The following is a 13185-nucleotide window of genomic DNA, read 5'->3' as shown; positions in this document are numbered from 1 at the left end:
TGCTGTAATTCTCCAGCACTGCTGCTCTCCTGTGGTCTGGCTCTCCAGTGCTGCTGCTCTCCTGTGCTATGACTCTCCTGTGCTGTAGCTCTCCAGCACTGCTGCTCTCCTGTGGTCTGGCATTCCAGTGCTGCTGCTCTCCTGTGCTATGACTCTCCTGTGCTGTAGCTCTCCAAGACTGCTGCTCTCCTGTTGTCTGACTCTCCAGTGCTGCTGCTCTCCTGTGCTGTAGCTCTCCAGCACTGCTGCTGTCCTGTTGTCTGGCTCTCCAGTGTTGCTGCTCTCCTGTGCTGTAGCTCTCCAGCATTGTCGCTTTTCTGTGCTCGGTCTCTTTCTTACTGGCAACAGCACAACTGTGGAATGAGAGGGCACAAAGGAAAGATAAAAAAAATATTCCAGAATCATGTGACCACCTTTTTTTTTTTTAATACATAAAAAAAATCCAGTGAAAGATCTTTTTAAAGCCAATAAGGATGAGACATATAGTTTTACCATCAGCTTTGCAAAGTCTGCCTAAAGGTATGTGCAGGTGGCGCGTTTTACCCACTGAGTTTTTCTGCAAAAAAAAAAAAGCTTCAGGAAAACACCATCATTGTGCTTCCTAAAGCTACTTTTGTATGCCTTTTCTGTTACCTTTGTCTGCGTTTTTTTTTTTAAATTGTATATAGAAGAAGAATGGACCTGGTAATTTCTTTTAACCTCTTTGCAACTTTGGAAACTCGAAGTAGAAAAAAGAATTTCAATTAGACTGAACATGTGCGCGGGAAGTTATGTCTTACATTACTGTGCTGATGTACATTCTTTTTTGCCATTTTTTTGTCCTTTTTTTAATTTGTGTTCCAGGCAGAATCCACCTGAAAAAGGAGTGTTCACATACACTGAAAAGCAGAATGGACGCGCGTCGGGGTCCCTACTTATAAAGATAAGTAGGGACCCCCGACGCACGTCTATTATGCTCTTCACATCCAGACACAGGGGTGGCTGCGCATGTTTTTGGCTTTCTTCTTTAGCAGGGACAAGGATTAGGGTCCTTTGTTTTGGAGAACGGAGGGGGTCTCGGAACTAAGATTCCCAACTTTAAGAAATTTATGGTTTATCCTTTGTTATAAGGTGACGATACCCCAATAGATGTGCCTAGTAAATCCATAGTCTAAAATAACAGATTCTCTCTTTGCACACTCACTCAATGGACCATTAAATATAATTGGTTTCTTATGTTTAAATGTCATTTTATTATTGTCTTTGTTCCCTGTAGCTGCTGCTTTGAGGAAGCGAATATGCTAATTTCATTGTTAAGGCAGTGTTATGTATTACAGGTGAGGGAGCGCGGATCTGGTATAACACAGATTGCTTCTAATGGGCTGTGAAACTAAACAGTTCCTGAAATCTCTTGGTGCAAATGACAGCTTAAAACCGTGCCATCGCTGTTCCCTTGTTTGCAATAGGATCAAGCAGTTTTACCGCCGTTATAAAAGTAACGCTATCAAATTAGCCGCATCTATAAAATCAAATGTTTTCTTTGTTGTCTGTAGACCACCACCTCTGTGGAGATGTGGAATGAATCTTGTGGTGGTCTATACAGGGTAAGCACTATAAAGTAGTTGTAGGGTGAGGAAGCATGACACAATATGATGACACTGCTGAATGACTGCGAAAAGGCATGAAATGGCCCCCCAGAGTATCAGAGGAGTCTTCTGCAATGACAATAGGTGATGTCACAGCTCATCTTCTCCTCCTGTATAATCCGGATAATACCTCTATGTACAGTAGATAAAACAGGATCCATCATTCACAATAGATTATATCACAGCTCACCTCCTCCTCCTTTTGTGCAATAACTGATACCTCCTCTATGTACAGTAGATAACACACGATCCACCGTTCACAGTAGGTGATGTCACAGCTCACCTCCCCCACCTCTTGTACAGTGACTGATAACACCTCTATATACAGGAGATAAAACAGGATCCACCATTCACAATAGATGATATCACAGCTCACCTCCTCCTCCTCCTGTACAATGACTGATAACACCTCTATATACAGTAGATAACACAGGATCCACCATTCACAATAGATGATATCACAGCTCACCTCCTCCTCCAGTACAATGACTGATAACACCTCTATATACAGTAGATAACACAGGATCCACCATTCACAATAGGTGATGTCACAGCTCACCTCCTCCTCCTGTACAATGACTGATAACACCTCTATATAAAGTAGATAACACAGGATCCACCATTTACAATAGGTGATGTCACAGCTCACCTCCTCCACCTCTTGTACAATGACTGATAACACCTCTATATACAGTAGATAACACAGAATCCACCATTCACAATAGGTGATATCACAGCTCACCTCCTCCATCTCTTGTACAATGACTGGTAACACCTCTATATACAGTAGATAACACAGGATCCACCATTCACAATAGGTGATGTCACAGCTCACCTCCTCCTGTACAATGACTGATAACACCTCTATATACAGTAGATAACACAGGATCCACCATTCACAATAGGTGATGTCACAGCTCACCTCCTCCTCCTGTACAATGACTGATAACACCTCTATATACAGTAGATAACACAGGATTCACCATTCACAATAGGTGATGTCACAGCTCACCTCCTCCTGTACAATGACTGATAACACCTCTATATACAGTAGATAACACAGGATCCACCATTCACAATAGGTGATGTCACAGCTCACCTCCTCCTCCTGTACAATGACTGATAACACCTCTATATACAGTAGATAACACAGGATTCACCATTCACAATAGGTGATGTCACAGCTCACCTCCTCCTCCTCCTGTACAATGACTGATAACACCTCTGTATACAGTAGATAACTCGAGATCCACCATTCAGAATAGCTGATGTCACAGTTCAAACCCACCATGGTTTTGAGTCTTGTAGACCATGCCAGATTTGGTAGGACCCTAAGACCCTAAGTCTTGAGATTTTGGATGTTCAGGATAGTATTTTGCAGTAGACTAGAGGTCTACAATCTGTGTTGGAAATATACATCTGGAATAGGCAATAAACCATACATGGTGTAAAAGCAGAGGCCTACTGTATTCTCACCCTTCCCTTGTAGATTGTGAGCCCTCGCGGGCAGGGTCCTCTCTCCTCCTGTGCCAGTTGTGACTTGTATTGTTCAAGATTATTGTACTTGTTTTTATTATGTATACCCCTCCTCACATGTAAAGCGCCATGGAATAAATGGCGCTATAACAATAATAATAATAATAATAATAATAATAAAAATAATAATGATACCAAAAGGCGTCTGGTCAACAAAGGGTGAACTCATGAAGGAGAACCGTATGACTTCTATTTGTTCCGTAATGGTCTCCTACAGAATGGATGACATAGTTTCTTTCTTTGGTAGCCATTGGTCTAGAGCAGCAGACAGGAGACATCTCCATCTCTCCGAAGAACCAAACATAACATTGCCTCGCACCTGAGCCGTATGATTGCACATTACAAGAATTCGGAGCATTATTCCCCTGGTAGACAGATTGATGTATTAGTAGCCTAAACTCTCAGACATTTTGGCACGGTTTCCACTGTGTGTAGTGTCTGATCTGTAGCCACCGAACTCCCTGTAATTATTTTATTGTGTGCTTCATGGAGGGTCGGGGGGCTTAGTTACAGAATTGTCCTTAGAGGGAAAGTCTGTTTTTTGTAACTTTACATGATCCACAAGCTGGAGGTAAGACTTTGCTGTAATCCTAATTGTGTAAATGGAAGACAGATAAGTGCTAACGTTCTCTTCAACTTATTTCCTTTGAAAGTCGAAACCTAAATCCCTTTTCCCTTACATAATTTTCACCTGGGTCCAGGGAGCTGAGGTATTAAGGGGTGCTTGGTGGGCTCCTTGCAGCTGCTGTTATATATGGCGGTCACATTGGGGATCTCTGTGTATGAAAGGACTATCGCATAAAATATTTCCCATCCACAGGATAGGTGATAAGTGTATGATCTCTGGGGATCCAACTGATGGGATCCCAACTGATCGAGAGAGTTGGGGGTCTCAAAGTCTTCTGTGTGAATAGAGCAGTAGTGAACATGTGCAACCTCTGCTCCGATCACGGTCTATAGGAGTCATGGTTTTACATGCTCACTACTGCTTCATTCCCATAGAGGACTGTGGGCCTCACAATTTCAAGATCTGACCAGCCGGACCCCAGCAATCATACATAGCTCATGTGTAAGTGCTAGATGTTTTTTGGACAACGGCTATAATTTTTTTGCCTCTGTATTGTTATGGATGTTCACTAGTGTAGTAGTCCAATGTTGTAACGATGGTGGTTGAATGGTTGAGATAATCAATTACGTGTGAGATAGAGGGGACATCAAGAAAAGACACACCGGCAGTAGATATTGTATGGTTTTCAGGGTGTCTCTTTCTAAGACTTCCCTTGAAAATGGGTAGACTTTGTTTTCCACCCATCTGGCTACAAGATCACCATGGAGAGATCCATCCCTAGACTCCTAAAGCATGTTTCACCGTCAAACTGCGGCTTTGTCAGGAGTTCAACAAGAGGTTCACCTCCTGACGAAGCCGCAGTCCACGCGTTTAGGTTCCAGTGTGCCTCACTTAGTGACCGGGATGTCTCAAGGTATTATTACGAGACCATTTGTTTTCCTATTTGGTTTTAAGGTAGTATATTAGATCCTTTTACCTCTTTATTAGAATTGCCATTACTTAATGACATTCTCTTTTTTTTTATACTCTGAGAACAAAACTATAGGCGGTCCAGAATTGGATATGCCAGATCCTTACCTCCCTCTATAAGCATCAGTCTTAGGAGAGTCATGCACATTAGACTGTCCATCGAGCTCATCAATATTAGCGGGTTCGGCCAAAATGAATCGTACAGTATGCGTATGGGAGCCGGTACCTGAGCATTTGCCCATCATGGCTACTATTCATTTTCTCTGCCGCCATTGATGTTGACTTTCATCAATTCCCTGACTTGAACCAACAAGAGAATCACAACATTTTATAGGCTCAGACCCAAGTACCCAAACGTGCCAGAATACTACCCCCTTACAGATACATAAATCCGCGCCCAATACTTTAGCTTCCCATCAAATCACACCAGGCTTCTTTCTAAAAAAAAAGAAAACAAACTGTGATAGTAGACTTCAAAAGCATGGCATCAATGTCGGCTCTTCCAGGTGCCATGTCACCCATCTAACAGGGGAAAGAAGAAAGCACTGAGTACTCTGTCAATAAACTCTACAATAAAAGTCCAGTGTAAGCTCCTCTATTGCAGCTGGACATGCATGTAGAATATCACATAGCGTAAGTTGTCCGCTTCCTGCCGAACCCGCGATTTGCTTTAGTTTAATTTTAAGTTGATATTCATATCCAAGGTTATAGAAAAGGACAATGAGTTGTAAATAAATGGATGAATTCATGAATAAGAAATGCACAAATAATCACTTGTCAGAAGCCGTGGACCAAAGTAGTCTTTTTTTTCCCATGATGAGATGCCTACAACTGTTCTTTGGTGACAGAAATAGCAGAAACGGTCACGATACATTATGTAAAAAAAAACAGCTCTTAATATTGTGACAAATTTACCAGAAAAAGTGAAACTCATATATTAGATAGTCATTACAAACAGAGTGATCTATTCTAAGTGTTGAATTCTGTTAATGTTGATGATTATGGCTTTCAGCCAATGAGAACCCAAAAGTCATTATCTCAGTAAATTAAAATACTTTATAACTCCATCTTGAAAAAAAATGATTTCAACATTTGAAATGTTGGCCTGCTGAAATGTATGTTCAGTAAATGCATTCAATACTTGGTCCGGGCTCCTTTTGCATCAATTACTGCATCAATGCGGCGTGGCATGGAGGCGATCAGCCTGTGGCACTGCTGAGGGGTTATGGAAGCCCAGGTTGCTTTGATAGCAGCCTTCGGCTTGTCTGCATTTTGGGGTCTGGTGTCTCTCATCTTCCTCTTGACAATACTCTATAGATTCTCTATGGGGTTAAGGTCAGGCGAGTTTTCTGGCTAATCAAGCACAGTGATACTGTTGTTTGTAAACCAAGTATTGGTACTTTTGGCAGTGTGGACAGGTGCCAAGTCCTGCTGGAGAATAAAATTTCCATCTCCGAAAAGCTTGTCGGCAGAGGGAAGCATGAAGTGCTCTAAAATGTCCTGGTAGACGGCTGCGCTGACCAACGTCTTGATAAAACACAGTGGACCTACACCAGCAGATGACATGGCTCCCCAAACCATCACCGATTGTGGAAACTTCACACTAGACCTCCAGCAGCTTGGATTGTGGCCTCTCCACTAGGGTTGAGCGAAACGGGTCGGCCATTTTCAGAAGTCGCCGACTTTTGGCAAAGTCGGGTTTCATGAAACCCGACCCGACCCCTGTGTGGGGTCGGCCATGAGGTCGGCGATCTTCTGAATCTGGTATCGGAATTCCGATACCGAGTTCCGATATGTTTGCGATATCGGGAATCGGTATCGGAATCCATATTTAAGTGTTAAATAAAGAATCAAAATTAAAAATATTGATATACTCACCCTCGGACGCGCCCTGGTACTAACCGGCAGGCTTCCTTCCTAAGAATGAGCGCGTGAATGACCTGCGGTGACGTCGTGGCTTGTGATTGGTCGCGAGCGGTCACATGGACAAGCCGCGACGTCATCTAAGGTCCTTCACGCGCTCATTCTTAGGAAGGAAGGCTGCCGGAAGGAAGGCTGCCGGAAAGAAGCAGGGCACGTCCGAGGGTGAGTATATACCTAATAGGAATATACTCACCCTCGGACGCGCCCTGCTTCTTTCCGGCAGCCTTCCTTCCTAAGAATCAGCGCGTGAAGGACCTTAGATGACGTCGCGGCTTGTCCATGTGACCGCTCGCGACCAATCACAAGCCGCGACGTCACCGCAGGTCATTCACGCGCTCATTCTTAGGAAGGAAGCCTGCCGGTTAGTACCAGGGCGCGTCCGAGGGTGAGTATATCAATATTTTTTATTTTGATTCTTTATTTTACACATTAATATGGATCCCAGGGCCTGAAGGAGAGTTTCCTCTCCTTCAGACCCTGGGAACCATAGTATCCCATTGCACTGCATTGGGTTTCGTGTTTCGGCCGACCCCGACCCCGACTTTTTTATAGGATCGGCCGATTTCACTCGACCCGACTTTTGAGAAAGTCGGGTTTCGTGAAACCCGACCCGATCCTATAAAAATAAAAGTCGCTCAACCCTACTCTCCACTCTTCCTCCAGACTCTGGAACCTTGGTTTCCAAATGAAATGCAAAATTTACTTTCATATGAAAACAACACCTTGGACCACTGAGCAACAGTCCAGTTCTTTTTCTCCTTGGCCCAGGTAAGACGCTTCTGGCGTTGTCTATTGGTCATGGGTGGCCTGACACAAGGAATGTGACACTTGTAGCCCATGTCCTGGATATGTCTGTGTGTGGCGGCTCTTGAACCAATGACTCCAGCAGCAGTCCACTCCTTACTAATCTTTCCCAAATTTTTGAAGTGCCTTCTCTTAACAATCCTTTCAAGGCTGCGGTTATCCCGGTTGCTTGTGCCCCTTTTTCTACCACACTTTTACCTTCCACTCAACATTCCATTAATCTGCTTGGATACAGCACTCTGTGAACATCCAGCTTCTTTAGCAATGATCTTTTGTGACTTACCCTCTTGTGGGGTGTGTCAATGACTGCCTCCTGGACATCTGTCAAGTCAGCAGTCTTCCCCATGATTGTGGAGATACTGAAACAGACTAAGGGACCTTTTTAAATGCTTAGGAAGCCTTTACAGGTGTTTTTTGATAATTATTCTAATTCACTGAGATAATGACTTTTGGGTTTTCGTTGGCTGTAAGCCATATTAAACATCAACATTAACAGAAATAAACACGTGAAATAGATCACTCTGCATGTTATGACTCTATATAATATAGGAGTTTCACTTTTTGTATTGAAGAACTGAAATAAATTAACTTTTTGATGATATTCTAATTTTGCGAGAAGCACTTGTATGCTTCCAAATGTCATTATTGTTTATAAATGCAAAAGTCAGTAGGACCCACACCCTAAACTGTCTGCATCATAGAAAGTGGAATAAAATGATACTCTGATATCTGCAATCCGATGTCTTCTTCTAGCGAAATCCATGTTTTTTCTTAAATGCAAACGAGCTGTTAAGATCTATGGGCCGGACATAGATCTCCCTGAGAATTTGCCTCCAGGACTTATTGTAAATGAAAGGTGGAGTTACCAGTGTGACACATGTAATGGATGACACTTTTCTCTCAAAAAGTACTGCTAACACAGTACAGCAGCAGTGACCTTTGTCCCACTACAAACACATTTGCAGCAGAATTTGCCTTCTCATAGTGCTGTCAGCTCTGCTGCAGAGCTGCACCTGATTGTAACTAACACAGTAAAGCAGAGTTGAACTTTGTGTCATTACAAACACAACAAACACATTTATAGTTGTCCTCTCACAGTGCTTCGGTTTTCATCTCACAGGCAGCCAGTGTAGGGTAAGAGCAGTACAGCGGAGCTGAGGGCACTGTGAGAAAAGAACTGCAAATGTGTTTGTAACAAGACAAGGTTAAACTCTGCCGTACTGTGTTAGCTCTGATCTCACTATAGAGCTGTGTGTGATTATGAGAGCAAACTATAAGTCATTCCATGTTTTACACTGGTAATAATGCCTTTTATTAAAATAGGCTCTGGAGGCAGATCCTCGGGGAGATCTACGTATGTCCGGCCCATAGATCTTAACAGTTCATTTACATATTAAGAAAAAATGTGGAATTCTCAGAGATTTGACATCAGATCACAGATATCAAGGTATCACCTTATGCAGCTTCCTATGACCTACATGCCCATATAGACGGCTTAGGAAGTCTGATCATACTGGCCGATTAATTTGTCTCCAGTTGGCGATGCACAATGACAGTGCGCACCATCTGAAGGCCAAAACTAGAAAACTACAGTGTGGGTAAATTTACTTGTCCCTAGATATAAAGTGTCCACATACCGGCATATATATAAAACTATAGACATCTTTTACAAGCAAATTAATGGATTGAACAAAAGTTTGAATGTAATTAACGAAAATGCTAAAGTCCTAATATACGGCATGAAAAGTCTCCTTGATCTGCTGCTCATGGCTCTCAGTTTCCCAGCTCCAATGACTTTGAGGCACGCAGTTATATTTCTTCCTTGACAGTATTATTTAGGACCTGCATTATTATTTATTGGATAAATGCAAAAAAAAAAAAGTGGATTCATGAAGAGAAATGTATATCTGCTTCCATTTTCCCCGCACAGGCAATTCTTCTTGTATCTTTCTCTCTAAATAATAGAATACTCGCCTTTTGTTCCGTGACCTCTTTTTTTTTACGCTTTTTTTCCCCGAATCTTCTGTTGCAGGGCTCGGTGTGCCAGCACATCTAAGCAGACCCGAGGATTGATTAATTTGCAACATCTGGCTATCCAATTATAGAAGCAGGTGAGTTGTAAGAGCAAACAGAAGGTCAGAGAAAAAGCTTTGTTTTATAGGAATCACTCAAGGAAGATGATTTAATACAAGTGAAATGGACTTTTTATTTCAGAAATATTAATTATGGCATACAGATGTGCAGTTAAGTTTCCTAACACAGGGCCCTAATGTGACTGATTCATGTTCCTGGTGCTGTAGGAAAGGGGTTTAGCACTATTATTATTATTTCATTGTGTCATAATGTACATTTTTTTGTTTCTGGTGTAAATGCCGCTGTTCTCCTGAATCCGTCGATGTTTTTCTTTTGTTCCTACGCCTCTCCCTTCTTGAGATATGGCCCTTTCTTCCTAGTATATAGCTTTTTAACTAAATGGGCGTGGTCTCCATGAAGACCAAGCCCTCTTGACTTACGGGCCTTGATTTCAATGCAGGAAAGAGGAGGCCATATCTCAGGAAAGGAGAGGCGCAGGAACAAAAGAAAAACATCGCCGGATTCAGGAGAACAGCGGCATTTACACCAGGTAAAACAATTGCTTGTTTTTGGCAAGTGACAGGTCTCCTTTAAGACATTTTCAATTTATTCACGGTTGAAATAGTGGTCAAATTTTTATATCTTGACCTCAGTCATTTGTGCTGTTCTGACCTATCAGCCTTAATAAAGTTCTTTATACCATTCACAAAAGTCACCCCCCTGTTTACAGGGTGTTAGTAGTGACAGTACTGTCTCCCTCTGTCAAACCGAAAATCGACCAGTGACACAATTTTGGAACCTCAATCTCGTAATTGAGCACACACGCTGTTCCTATCAGCCAGACAGAGGAAAAGTGCATTCTATATAATGTACAATTTGGGAAAAATGTTTTTAGCACAAAATGAATAATGTTACCAGTAGATCCTTAAAGGGAATCTGTCAATAGGCTCAATTCTCCTAAGTCATATATGGACATGCAGGTCAAAGAAAGCTGAATAAAATGATACCTTGATATCTGCAATCCGATGTCTTATTCCAGAGAAATCCACTTTTTTTCTTAATATGTAAATGAGCCATTAAGATCTATGGGCCGGACATAGATCTCTATGAGAATCTGCCCTGGAGCTTGTAACTGGCCAGGGAACGTCCTCAATAAGGAGGGTTTGGAAATAGAGATCTGATTTTGGTTAAGTAGCAGTTGAAACTTTTTTTTAGAAGAGAACCTGTCACGAGGATAAAAGTGGCTCTTATTTTATACTCACTACTCCCCTGAGTACCTAATTTTTTTTTTGTGTTTTTTAATCTGCCCTATAATTCTAGAGATATGTGACTTTTTATTCAGCGCTAATTTTTATGGTCTTTACCAAAGGGGGCGTGACTCACAGTGCAGAGGAACCTAAAGACACGCCCAAGAGGATCCTGTAAGCGCTGCCCCCTTAATAAAACCGTTAAAATTAGCTCTAAATAAAAAGGCCCATTTCTCTGGAACCATATGGTGGATTAAGAAAAAAAAAATCAGAGGAGCAGCGGAAGTAAAGTAAAAGAAAAAACTGACCACTTTTGTCCGGGTTACAGCTCCTCTTAAAAGGGTAAACCCATCTTAAATATATAATAATAATATTAGCAAATACCTCCAAATAGAAATGTAGTATAATTTTTCTGATTAGCTATGCCTCTTTCCTCGTGTGCAGGCATTGCAGGACCTTAGGTATCCATAGTTACGACCACTAGCAACTAGCTAACTGTCAATATATCAGTGGTCGTAATCATGGATACCTAAGGTCCTGCAATACCTGCACATGAGGAAAGAGACTTAGCTAATCAGAAGAACTATACTACATTTCTAATTGAAGGTATTTGCTAATATTATTATTATTACACCTACTACATATTGGCATAGAATCTTGGAGATGGGAATACCCCTTTAAGGAGAGGATACTAGGCAGTTGAAACAGCACTGAAGCATATATATTATTAGAGAAAGAGGCAAATTGAGTTAATGAAGTTTATTACAAGATAAAAAATTTCTAGGTTTTTATATTTTTTTACCCTGTTAGAGAACTACATACCCATTTAGAATATTTACTTTTCGGTGAGGATATTTTTGTGGTGGCACCACATGGAGTTCCGACATCCCTTTAGTATTGAATGATTGAGACTCCTCTATATTTCCATTCCTGCTTGGCTCTGCTGTGTACATGGTGGCTAGAATTTTGTCCAAATTTTTTTTACAAAAATTTAATAAAATTAAACTGATACCCCAACATAATAATCAACTGGCATCCGGCAAATCTAAAATATATTTTCTTCTCTTTTTCGTTTCTTCGGAAAGTTTTTGACTCCACAATCGGTTACGTTGAGTTGATTATATGAACCTCACAGTTACTAAAAAAAAGCAAAAACGTCAAAGATGGTAGATGGAAGAATGAAATATTGGGAGAATTCCTTCAGGGTGTACGTAGGAAGGTCCCTGATATATTTATGATCATGGAACCCATGAAGGACATATTATTTACGTTCAGTGGTCTCCAGGGTTCCTCATCAATGGTGAAGGTGGGAGGTTGGATATTGCCCTTGGTTCAGTAGATTATTTATTGTTTTTGCCATTTCATAATGTGAAATTAATAATTAAATCATTAAAGAAGGTTGAAAATTTGGACACTATTTGGTATCCTTAATGAAAGCGTTGGCCGGAATCGGAAAAACATGGCCACCTTCTTCCAAAACAACGAGGGTTCCGTGTTCGGTTCCATCTTTCGCCCTATTAACTTCAAAGGAGTTCACCTGCAATACCAGACAGCACCCCGGACCGTCGTGTCACAGCCTTGATTTTTTCTAGAAATTCCCTTTAAGACTTCTACTGAGCTGAACTTTACCCAAACTAGATCCCTTTCGGTTTGGTAAGTCTATGTAAGAAAGGTTGGAGTTTATTTTTCACTTCATTTTTTTTATTTTCCACAAATCGAATTTCTCTTTTTTTTTTGCCTTTTTTGTTTTGTTTGCTTTTCTTGTTTTATTAAAAAATACAATTTTATTATTTTATTTTCAAAGATTTCTTTAAATTGCCTTTTGGTGAATTTAACACTTTTGCCGTAAGACTGTACAGGGGGTCTAACGAGGTGATGTTTTGCTTGTTCAATCGCTCAGTTTTTGATTTGCAGAATATATCAGTAACTCGCAAATCACATTGTACCTGGTGTGAAATGCAGAAATCTTTTGTATTGTTCTCGGTAATATAATAAGGATTTCATTAAATGCATCTTATTTCTCAGAAGGACTCAAACTGCAGATTTTTTTGTTTGTCCTAAAAATAAAGAGAGTAAGAAAATATGTTGAAAGCCGTACGATGGGGTCCAACTTAACGGTTTACACCCCCCCCAAATAACAAGTTATCCCCTATGCCATTGGATAAGGGATAACTTTCTAATCACTGGGAGGTCTAAATGCTGGGACCCCCAGTGGCTTTAGATCCCTTAGAACTGAGCTGTGTAGCCCCATCCTGAGTGAAGAGCGGAATCTGCTTCATTCATTGTCTATGGGACTGTGAGTCCCATAGACAATGAATGATGCGAAGTCCACACATGCGCACCATCGCTCTGTTCAGGAAGTGACTGAAGTGCCCTGATTTCGGGATCACAAATTATCTCACAGATAGGGGATATTTTGATTTTTTGGGGAATAACTCTA

At 41.2% G+C, this 13185-nt stretch overlaps 1 protein-coding gene across 1 annotated transcript in view; it reads left to right on the top strand.

The window, feature by feature from the left end:
* TSPAN9 (tetraspanin 9) overlaps nucleotides 1-13185 on the top strand; it is a 469239-nt gene that overhangs the window by 174669 nt on the left and 281385 nt on the right. Inside the window, exon 4 of the mRNA XM_077266492.1 lies at nucleotides 9458-9536. The gene's annotated coding sequence lies outside the window, so the exon portion shown is untranslated. The remainder of the gene's footprint in view (nucleotides 1-9457; nucleotides 9537-13185) is intronic.

Source organism: Ranitomeya variabilis, chromosome 5, assembly GCF_051348905.1.
Source record: "Ranitomeya variabilis isolate aRanVar5 chromosome 5, aRanVar5.hap1, whole genome shotgun sequence".
Lineage (NCBI taxonomy): Eukaryota > Metazoa > Chordata > Amphibia > Anura > Dendrobatidae > Ranitomeya > Ranitomeya variabilis.
The sequence above is the reverse complement of the archived record's forward strand: the minus strand, read 5'-3'. Positions and strand labels throughout refer to the sequence as shown.